Source organism: Nematolebias whitei, chromosome 21, assembly GCF_014905685.2.
Source record: "Nematolebias whitei isolate Nwh7 chromosome 21, NemWhi1, whole genome shotgun sequence".
Taxonomy (NCBI): domain Eukaryota; kingdom Metazoa; phylum Chordata; class Actinopteri; order Cyprinodontiformes; family Rivulidae; genus Nematolebias; species Nematolebias whitei.
This window is the reverse complement of record NC_056518.1, coordinates 5,970,665-5,980,650: the sequence shown is the minus strand read 5'-3', so window position 1 is coordinate 5,980,650 and position 9,986 is coordinate 5,970,665.

Below are 9,986 nucleotides of genomic sequence, written 5' to 3'. Positions count from 1 at the left end.
CATTGGCCTCCCGCTCATTCACACATGTACTCTGTCTTACTACGGCTGACTTTCATTCCTTTTCTTTCAAGTGTATGCCTCCACCTCTCCAAGATCTCTTCCACCTGTTCCCTGTTCTCACCACAGATCACAATGCCATCTACAAACATCATAGTCCATGGGGATTCCTGCCTGACCTCATCTGTTAGTCGTTTCATCACCAGAGCAAACAAGAAGGGGCTCAGAGCCGATCCTTGATGCACTCCCACCTTCACCTTGAAGCTATCTGTCACTCACTACAGCACAACTCACCACTGTCCTGCTGTCCTCATACATGTCCTGTACCAGTCTAACAAACTTCTCTGCCACTCCAGATTTCCTCATGCAATACCACACCTCCTTCCTCAGCATCTGTCATATGCTTTTTCTAAATCCACAAACACAATGGAGTTATTTCTGACCTTCTCTGTACTTCTCCATCAGCATCCTCAAAACAAAGATGGCGTCTGTGGTGCTCGTTCTTGGCATGAAACCATACTGCTGCTCACAGATATGCCCCTTTTGCACTGCCCCTAATAAGCCCCAACTCTGCTCAGCCCTGCACACCCCTACTCTGCCTGGCTCAGCTCAGCCTGGATTTGCACATGCACTTTAGGACCGATTCTGGAGGCGTGTCCAGAATCCAAGTCCTGCTAATGAGAGTTCTGCAATGAGTTACTCAAAGCAGTCTGCTCCTCAGATAAATAATATTAAATTATTATTTTTATATATGAATGTTTCTGTTAACTTATTTTATATATGAATATTTCTGTTCAGTGCCCTGACACGACTTCTGTTGTGACTTGGCGCTGTATAAATAAACTGAACTGAATTAAATCTGATGAACCAGAGTCTACAAAAACATTTACATTTAAATCTAAAAAAGTTAAGTCTGGTCCTCTGGACATTCAAAAAACAAAACAAACAAAATAAATGTAGAAATGTTTCGTCTTTCATCCGAAAGACTTCAGTCTGAGGTGCTGTATTCAGCTCATAGCTATTTTTATAAGACTGAGCTGAATACAGCTCCTCAAACTGAAGTCTTTCGGATGAAAGACTAAACATTTCTACATTTATTTTGTTGTTTGTTTTTTGAACGTCCAGAGGACCTGATTTAACTTTTTTTTTTTTTGGATTTTTTTTACCTGGATTATTGAGCCTGCATCAGGATATCTATATTTGAAATTCCATATTTTTCTTCATCATTTGATGTATTTGCGCTCATTGTGGTTTTGTTTCTTGTATACAGATTTTTTCTTGTATACAGATTATTTTTAGCTTTGAATTAAAGTTTAGCTTTGATTTACAGCTTTAATTTAAAGTGTAATGCTTGTTTTGTGATTTGTACATCTGTGGGTTAGAATAATGTTGAACCAAAGGCTGTGTCTCTTCTTTAAACATGTTTGAGGGAAATATGAGAGATTCAATAATGTTGTCTTTTTTATAATTTTTCAGTTGAATTAACTTTAATTAACAGATTATTTAATAAAGTCAAAGGGAAAACAGGATTTCACGATAAAACCAGCACTGTTTATTTATTTTTAATCTTCACTGATAAAAAAAAAAAAAAACTTATATTTTATACATAAAATGTTAAAAAAAAAAAAGTTTCCAACCCCCGTCCCTCCATCCCGGTCCTCCCGCCTGCTAGGGCTCGAATCCGGCCTTTGTGAGCATGCGAAACCGGGGCTCGGGGTTCGGCCTCGCAGGCTTCAACGTCTCAGCAGCTTATATGATCCTCTGCGGTGACACCACTTGCTCAAATTTTATAGTCGGTCACCAAACACAAAATACACCTGGACTTCAGAATTAAACACGGCATTGTCATTATTGTTTTTAAAATCTTAAAAATAGATCCAGCCGCTGCTCCGCATCCAGAGAAATTGCAAATGGCGGCTCAGTGAAAAGTTTGAGATCCAGTGACTCCTCCCTGACCAATCAGAGTCCTGTATTCACGTTTGGTCCGGACTCAGCTTGGCTGAGCTTGCTCGGTCCCACCAGAGAAGCAGGGACAAAAAGAGGTCCTGAATCAGACTCAAATCAGCTAAAAATACTAGCTAAAGGGCTGGTGCAAAAGGGTTCTTTCTGTGGCGGGCTGCCCAGAATTGGGGCTCATTAGGGGCAGTGCAAAAGGGGCAATAGTCACCTCTGGTCTAAGTCTTGATTCCACAACTCTCTCCCAGATCTTCATTGTGTAACTCATCAACTTAATTCCTCTGTAGTTGCTACAACTCTGCACATCATCCTTGTTCTTAAAAATGGGCACCAGCACACTTCTTCACCATTACTCAGGCATTTTCTCACCCTCAAATATGTCATTGAATATTTGAGTCAAAAACCTCACTGCCATCTCTCCAAGACATTTCCAAACCTCCACTGGTATATCAGGACCTACTGCTTTCTCCTTTTTCATTCTTTTCAGAGCTTTCTGGACTTCACCCTCACTTATCTTTCCCACTTCCTGGTCCACAGTTTCTATAATCTCTACTATTCCTTCTCTTTCATTCTCTTCATTCATTAGCTCATCAAAGTACTCCTTCCATCTTCCCTTCACACTCTCCTTACTTGTTAGAACATTACCATTCCTATCTTTAACAAACCTAACCTGCAGCACATCCTTTCCAGCCCGATCCCTCTGTCTCGCCAATCGGTACAAGTCTTTCTCTCCATCTTTAGTATCCAGTCTCTCATACAACACATCATACACCTTCTGATTTGCCTTTGCCACCTCCCTCTTTGCTCTACATTGCATCTCCTTTTATTCCTGTCTCCTCTCTTAAGTCCGCTCACTGTCATATTTCTTCTTGGCTAATCTCTTTCTTTGAACAGCTTCCTGCACTTCCCTATTCCACCACCAGGTTTCCTGATCATCCATTCTCTGTCCAGATGATACACCAAGTACCTTCCTACCTGTCTCTCTAATTACTGTTGCTGTTACTACAGCAGTCATATGGAGGCTCTTTCTTACTACCCAGAGCCTTTAACAGCTCCTCTCTGAATTTCTCACAACACTCTTCCTTCTTCAGATTCCACCATTTGATCTTCTTCTCTGATTTTACTTTTTTCTTTTCTTCACAATAACAGGCAGTAGTCAAAACATGAGATAATATTAAGGAAAATTGTAGTCATGAGCCAGAAAAATAGAATGGTTGGAAAAAGCAGCAGGAGTAGCTAAAAGCAGTAAAACACTAGATAAAGTTACAAAACAGTAGCTAAAATCAGCAAAACATGAGCTAATAATTGCAGAACACTAGCTAGTGGCTAAAAAGAGCTGAATAGTAGTTAAAAGTTCAGAGAAAAATGACAGCTAAAAAGCAAAGAGGTTAAATTAGCAAAACATTGGCTAAATGAAGCCTAAGACAAAAATAGATCATAGAAGACGGCACGAGGATGACTCGCTGAAAAGGGAACAGCTGAAGGAAGAAGTAGGCTGCTATTCAAATAAAACAAATTTTATATAATTCAACACGGAAAATTGGAGGAGATAATTTAAAATGAAGGCTTATGTTTATATCAGCTCTTACCATGTGTGAACATATTACACCTCAATATAAAATCATATTAAAGCAGTCGAAGGTCTTTAAACTATGGCATTATTAAGTTGTTTTCTCCATCATCCACATATTTTGTCACATCAAGCTGAGATGAAAACAACCCTTGTATGGAAACAAAAAATAAAAATAAACATGATCCAGCTTTCCACTGAAAAGCGTGACTCATTGGTTTTGACCCAGAGCAAGCACAAGGAGGATTACCCAAAAAATAAATTAATTTAAAAAACATGGCTTATAATTAACTGTGACTGTTGTGTTTATAGAAAGTGTGGATTGTTTTTGAAGTCACCTGTTTCAACAAATCATTATGATGCATTGTTTTCAATCAGCTGTTCCCATGGGCAGATAATTATTCAAAGAAACTTCTGATGTCAGCAAGACTGTTGTAGCTTTTCCAAGCAGCTTTTTATACAAGCCACTCTGCTGTAATATATAAGATGGTTGACATTTTCTCTGTATTCTAGCAGAATAATTGAAAAAACGTGAAGATAAACCACAAAAATGGTTTAACTAAGTCAGTTTTAAAGAGATGGAGCTCAGATCTGGTGTGGCTGTACCAAGACCCATCCTCAACACATATTCTGAGTGTTAGCAGATAGGTTCAAAGGTGAAGAAGTGGGTAAAGATAATGGATGGATGGATGGATGGATGGATGGATGGATGGATGGATGGATGGATGGATGAAACATTAACTTTTGGAGTAAATTATGTCTGTTAGCACAATTTCTCATGAACCACCAAACAAATTTTAACAATACTTTCAGGAAACATTTATTAGATGTACATCTATGGCTGATTATCTTTTGAATCCAACCCTATTCAAGATGGCTGCCACAACTAACTGACATTACAAAAAACAAAAGCGGATGTAATTCAACAGATTTTACAGATGTCGTTCTGAAGTTTAGTGTGGTTGTAGCAACAAATATATATAGTTTTTTCTCCTGAGGAGCTGTAAACATTTTCTTTGCTGTCAGTCATTATCATCAGACCTTCATTGTACCAAACCACCATCATCATCATCACCAGCGCGCACCAGAGTGCAAACACTGTGCAAGAAATTGGACATGCTCAAGCACCTGGTGGGTAAAATCTGAGACCAAGTCATCTTTTTGTGTTTCACTAAAACGTGGCACAGAGCTGCAGTGGAGCTGTTGGGCAAAGTGTCTCAAGGAAACACAACAAACTGAGATTTTTATCATCGATTTTGTGCTTCGTTGAGATGTGGCTGGTTTAGCTAGTGCCTGACTCTACGCTGCAGCTGGGGGGCTTCCAGCTACTCAGAGTGGGCCAGGTAAATGGTAAATGGTAAATGGACTGTACTTATTTATCACCTTTCTATCTTATCGAGATACTCAAAGTTTTTAACACTGCAATCTGTGCCTCATTTACCAATTCATAGAGCACTCTACTAGATCTCTACAAAGATAATTGAACAAATCATTCTAATGAGACTACTCAGAGCTTTATCACATTCATACACTGATGGGACACACATCAGAGGCAACGAATGTAAGGATCCCACTGCCTGCAGCCTGCCCTGCTGATGGCCGCTGATTACCAACACCTGGCGGCCATCAGCCTGATGAGCCTCTCCATCTACTTAAGGCTGCAGTCCGGTGTGATTCAACGCTGGAGCATATCACCTCTTATGTTTCCTGGTTCCTCGTGCTCTTTGGATTTCCCTCGTGACCTGATTTGGATCCTAGGCCTCTCAGGTATTCCTCGTGCCTCTTTGCCTCCAGTGCCAGCCTTCCTCGTTCCCCTTTTGGACTCTTTTGGATTTCCCTCTGCTGCTCGCTCGCCTTGGACTGAAGGACCAGCTCTCCCTTCGGGTTGGACTGTAAGGACAAACACACTCCTTAACAAACAACTTGAGCCTTCCCCGTTCGACAGCTAATAACCTGTCGTCCCTCTTTCCAGGAGCCTCAGACCAGCAGCCTGTGGATGTGATTTAAACTCACTGTAAATAATAAACACTGTTGTTTTGTATTCCCCTTGTGTCTGCCTCGTTCTGGGTCTCATATCATCTGGGTTCCCCGTGCACTCCTAACAGAAATGCTCCAGCCAGAACAGACCCAGAATGAGACCAAGAGCGAGCAGACTTCCCCCGTTCCCGCGGAGGAGCGGATCGACAGGATGGACAAAGTAATTCATCAGGTGCTGACTCACCAGACCACGGTCCAGTCCAACCTTCAGGAGCTCGGAGGTATGATTTATTCCATTAAACGTCAGCTGCAAGCTTCTGCCTCCCCAGCTCCTGTCGTTCCGTCAGCCCCCGTGGCTCTTGGTCCCACTCCTCCTGTCCAACAAATTTTCATTAAACCTTCTGAGTTTTTCACCGGAGACCCTGACCAATGTGGCGGCTTCCTGCTCCAGTGCCGACTCGCCTTCGAGGGGGCTCCCTCCCAGTTCTCGTCGGACACAGCCAAAATCACCTTCTTCGTAAGCCAGCTCAAAGGTAACGCTCTCCGGTGGGCTCACTCGTTCCTTTTGAGTCATGATAACCCCCCTGCTTCCTATGCCCTCTTTCTTCGGGAGTTTCGCAGGATTTTTGACCGTCCCCTGCAGGCTTCAAATGCCGCCAAGCGATTGTTGAACTTACGACAGGGCCGTCGTAATGCCTCGGAGTTCGCTCTGGAGTTTCGGATCCTTGCTGCCCAAACAGGATGGGACAAGCCCGCCCTCCAAGGTATTTTCCTTAACGCTCTCTCTGATTTTCTCAAAGATCAGCTGGCCACGCGAGATGAGCCCGAGACTTTCGACAGGCTGATAGACCTTGCCATCTCAATCGACGACCGCTTCCGGGAGAGGCGAAGAGAAACAAACTACAGCTCCCATCGACCCTCGACTTCCGGGTTTCCGACTCCTCCAGGTGAGCCCAAGCCTGCACCGCGACACTACGTTTCCCACAATTCCCCCACTTCCGGGTTTACGACCCCTCGCTACGAGTCCTTTTCCTCGAATCAGCCCCCTGTGAACTACAACTCCCAGTCTTCCTTGCTTCCTGGTCACAGCCAATCATCTTCTTTCCCTTCACGGGATCGCTCCCCCGAGCCTATGCAGGTGGGGCGCGCACGGCTGACTCCTGCAGAGAGACAGCGGCGTGTATCTGCCCATCTCTGCATTTATTGTGGTAATTCCGGTCACTTTCTGCCCCACTGTCCGTTTCGGGGAAACGAGAACTTCCACCAGTAAAGCGGGAGTTACTGGTGGGAACGTCTGCGTTAACCTCCCCATTTAAATTGTTACTTCCCATGGTCATTCAAACACAAAACCGTCGCTTTTCTTTTTCAGCTCTTATCGACTCAGGCGCTGAACAAAATTTGATCAGCTCTGATTTAGTTAAAGAATATTCTCTTCCGACTCGCAAAATACCGTCAATTTCTGTCGCCGGCTTAACCGGAGACACGCTGACCCGTATTAATTTAAAGACCACCGAGTTACATGTCATTATGTCAGGAAATCATCATGAAATGACTGATTTCTTCGTTTTCAATTCTCATACTCCTCAAGTAATTCTAGGTTTCCCTTGGCTTCGTAATCATAACCCAGTTATCAACTGGGAGCGCGGCTGTGTTGAGAAATGGAGCGACAAGTGCCTCAGCAATTGTTTACGCTCTGCTGTTAAAGCGTCCCCTCGTGACACGCCTCCTCTAGAGGAGATCGATCTTTCCTCGGTTCCTGCAGAATACCGCGACCTGGCGGCCGTCTTTAGTAAACAACGCGCTTTGTCACTTCCTCCTCATCGTCCCTACGACTGCGCGATTGACTTGTTACCTGGCACCCCCTTGCCGTCAAGCAGACTCTACAACCTTTCTGGTCCTGAGAGGGAGTCTATGACTAATTATATAAAGGAATATCTTGCCTCAGGCATTATTAGACCCTCGACCTCCCCTGTGGGAGCGGGTTTTTTCTTTGTTTCTAAAAAAGATAAGTCACTCCGGCCATGTATAGATTATCGTGGTTTAAATAACATAACAATTAAAAATAAATACCCTCTTCCTCTTATTGACTCACTTCAGGAGCAGTTACAGTCTGCTTCCTGCTTTTCGAAACTTGATCTCCGAAACGCGTACCACCTCGTCCGTATTAAAGAGGGCGACGAGTGGAAGACCGCTTTTCGCACTCCTCTGGGCCACTTCGAATATTTAGTTATGCCCTTTGGGTTAACCAATGCCCCCGCGATTTTTCAGGCGCTCGTTAATGACGTCCTGCGCGACTTTATTGGTAATTTTGTGTTCGTCTATTTAGATGATATTCTTATTTATTCTCGCGACCCCGCTCAACACACGGCCCACGTTCGTCTGGTTCTTCAGCGGCTGCTGGAGAACCAATTATTCGTTAAAGCTGAAAAGTGCGAGTTTAACACCTCCACTGTCTCTTTTCTCGGTTTTATTTTTGAGGGTGGTCGTTGCCGAACCGACCCTGAAAAGACCAGGGCGGTAGTCGAGTGGCCGACTCCCGAGTCCAGGAAGCAGTTACAACGTTTCCTGGGGTTTGCAAATTTCTATAGGCGGTTTATAAAAGATTACAGTCGTGTCGCCGCCCCCCTGTCTCAGCTCACTTCGACTGCCCGAGCCTTTCACTGGACCCCAGAGGCTGAAGCCGCCTTCTCAAAGCTTAAGTCTTTATTTAGATTTTAGTTGATTTTATCATTGATTTTAGTTGCACTCTGTAGCACTTTGAGATTTTTGTTAATGAAAAGTGCGTTACAAATTAAATTCATTATTATTATTATTATTATTATTATTATTATTAAGTCCCTCTTTTCCTCGGCGCCCATCCTTTGCCATCCTGACCCCGCGCACCAGTTTATTTTGGAGGTGGACGCCTCTGACACTGGGGTTGGGGCGGTCCTCTCCCAACGGTCTCCTCTGGACAACAAGGTCCATCCCTGCGCCTTTTTCTCTCGTCGTCTCTCCCAAGCTGAGCGAAATTATGATGTGGGCAACCGCGAGCTTTTGGCGGTCAAACTCGCCCTAGAGGAATGGCGGCACTGGCTGGAAGGCACTGAGACACCTTTTTTAATCTGGACCGACCATAAGAATCTAATCTACCTGCGGAACGCCAAGCGTCTGACCCCCCGTCAGGCCCGTTGGTCGCTTTTCTTTAATCGTTTTAATTTTGTTTTGACTTTCCGTCCGGGCTCCAAAAACATTAAACCGGACGCCCTGTCCAGACAGTTTGCTCCACCAGACTCGTCCGAGCCTTCAGATTCAATTATCCCTTCATCCTACATTGTGGGCTCTCTTTCTTGGCCCATCACCGCCATCGTCCAACAGGCCCTCCTCTCCGAACCAGACCCTGGTGGTGGTCCTCCCGGCGCTCTCTTCGTCCCCTCCAGCGTGCGGTCCCAGGTTCTCCAATGGCTTCACACTAATAAGCTTTCCTGCCACCCCGGAGTCAACCACATGCTCTCCCTTACCAAGACCCATTTCTGGTGGCCCTCCATGACTTCTGACATTAAGGACTTTGTTTCTGCCTGCCCTGTCTGTGCCAGAAACAAGTCCGGTACTCAACCCCCGGCTGGCCCTTTGCTTCCCCTCCCGACCCCTAGTCGCCCTTGGTCCCACATTGCCCTTGACTTCGTTACCGGCCTTCCACCATCTGATGGCAACACCACCATCCTCACAGTTGTTGACCGCTTTTCAAAGGCCGCCCATTTTGTTCCCCTCCCTAAGCTCCCCTCTGCCCTTGAGACTGCCCAGTTACTCACCCTCCATGTGTTTAGGCTCCATGGGATCCCGTCGGACATTGTCTCTGACCGAGGCCCGCAGTTCATCTCCCAGGTCTGGCACTCCTTTTGCAAGTCGCTCGGGGCGTCCGTTAGCCTCACCTCTGGTTACCATCCCCAGGCTAACAGACAAGCCGAGCGCTGCAATCAGGAGCTGGAGTCCACACTGCGTTGCCTGGTCGAGTCTAATCCTTCGTCCTGGAGCCAGCACTTGGTTTGGGTGGAGTACGCACATAACTCCCTCCATTCCTCTGCCACCGGCATGTCCCCTTTTGAAGCCTCCTTAGGCTACCATCCTCCTTTGTTCCCTGACTCAGAGACAGACTGTTCGGTCCCATCCGTCCAGCACCACTTCAGGCGTTGCCGTCGTATCTGGTGCCAGGCCAAAGCAGCCCTCCTTAGGACCGCAGCCCAGGCAAAAAGGTTTGCTGACCGCCACCGTTCAGAGACGCCCGCCTACCAGGTCGGCCAGCAAGTTTGGTTGTCCACCAAGGACATTAAGCTGCGGGACACACCTCGCAAACTGGCCCCCCGCTTCATTGGTCCCTTTCCCATCACCCGCATCATCAACCCCTCTGCGGTCCGCCTCCAGCTCCCCAGGGCCATGCGCATCCATCCCACGTTCCACGTTTCCCAGGTGAAACCTGTCTCCCTCAGTCCCCTGTGTCCTCCATCTG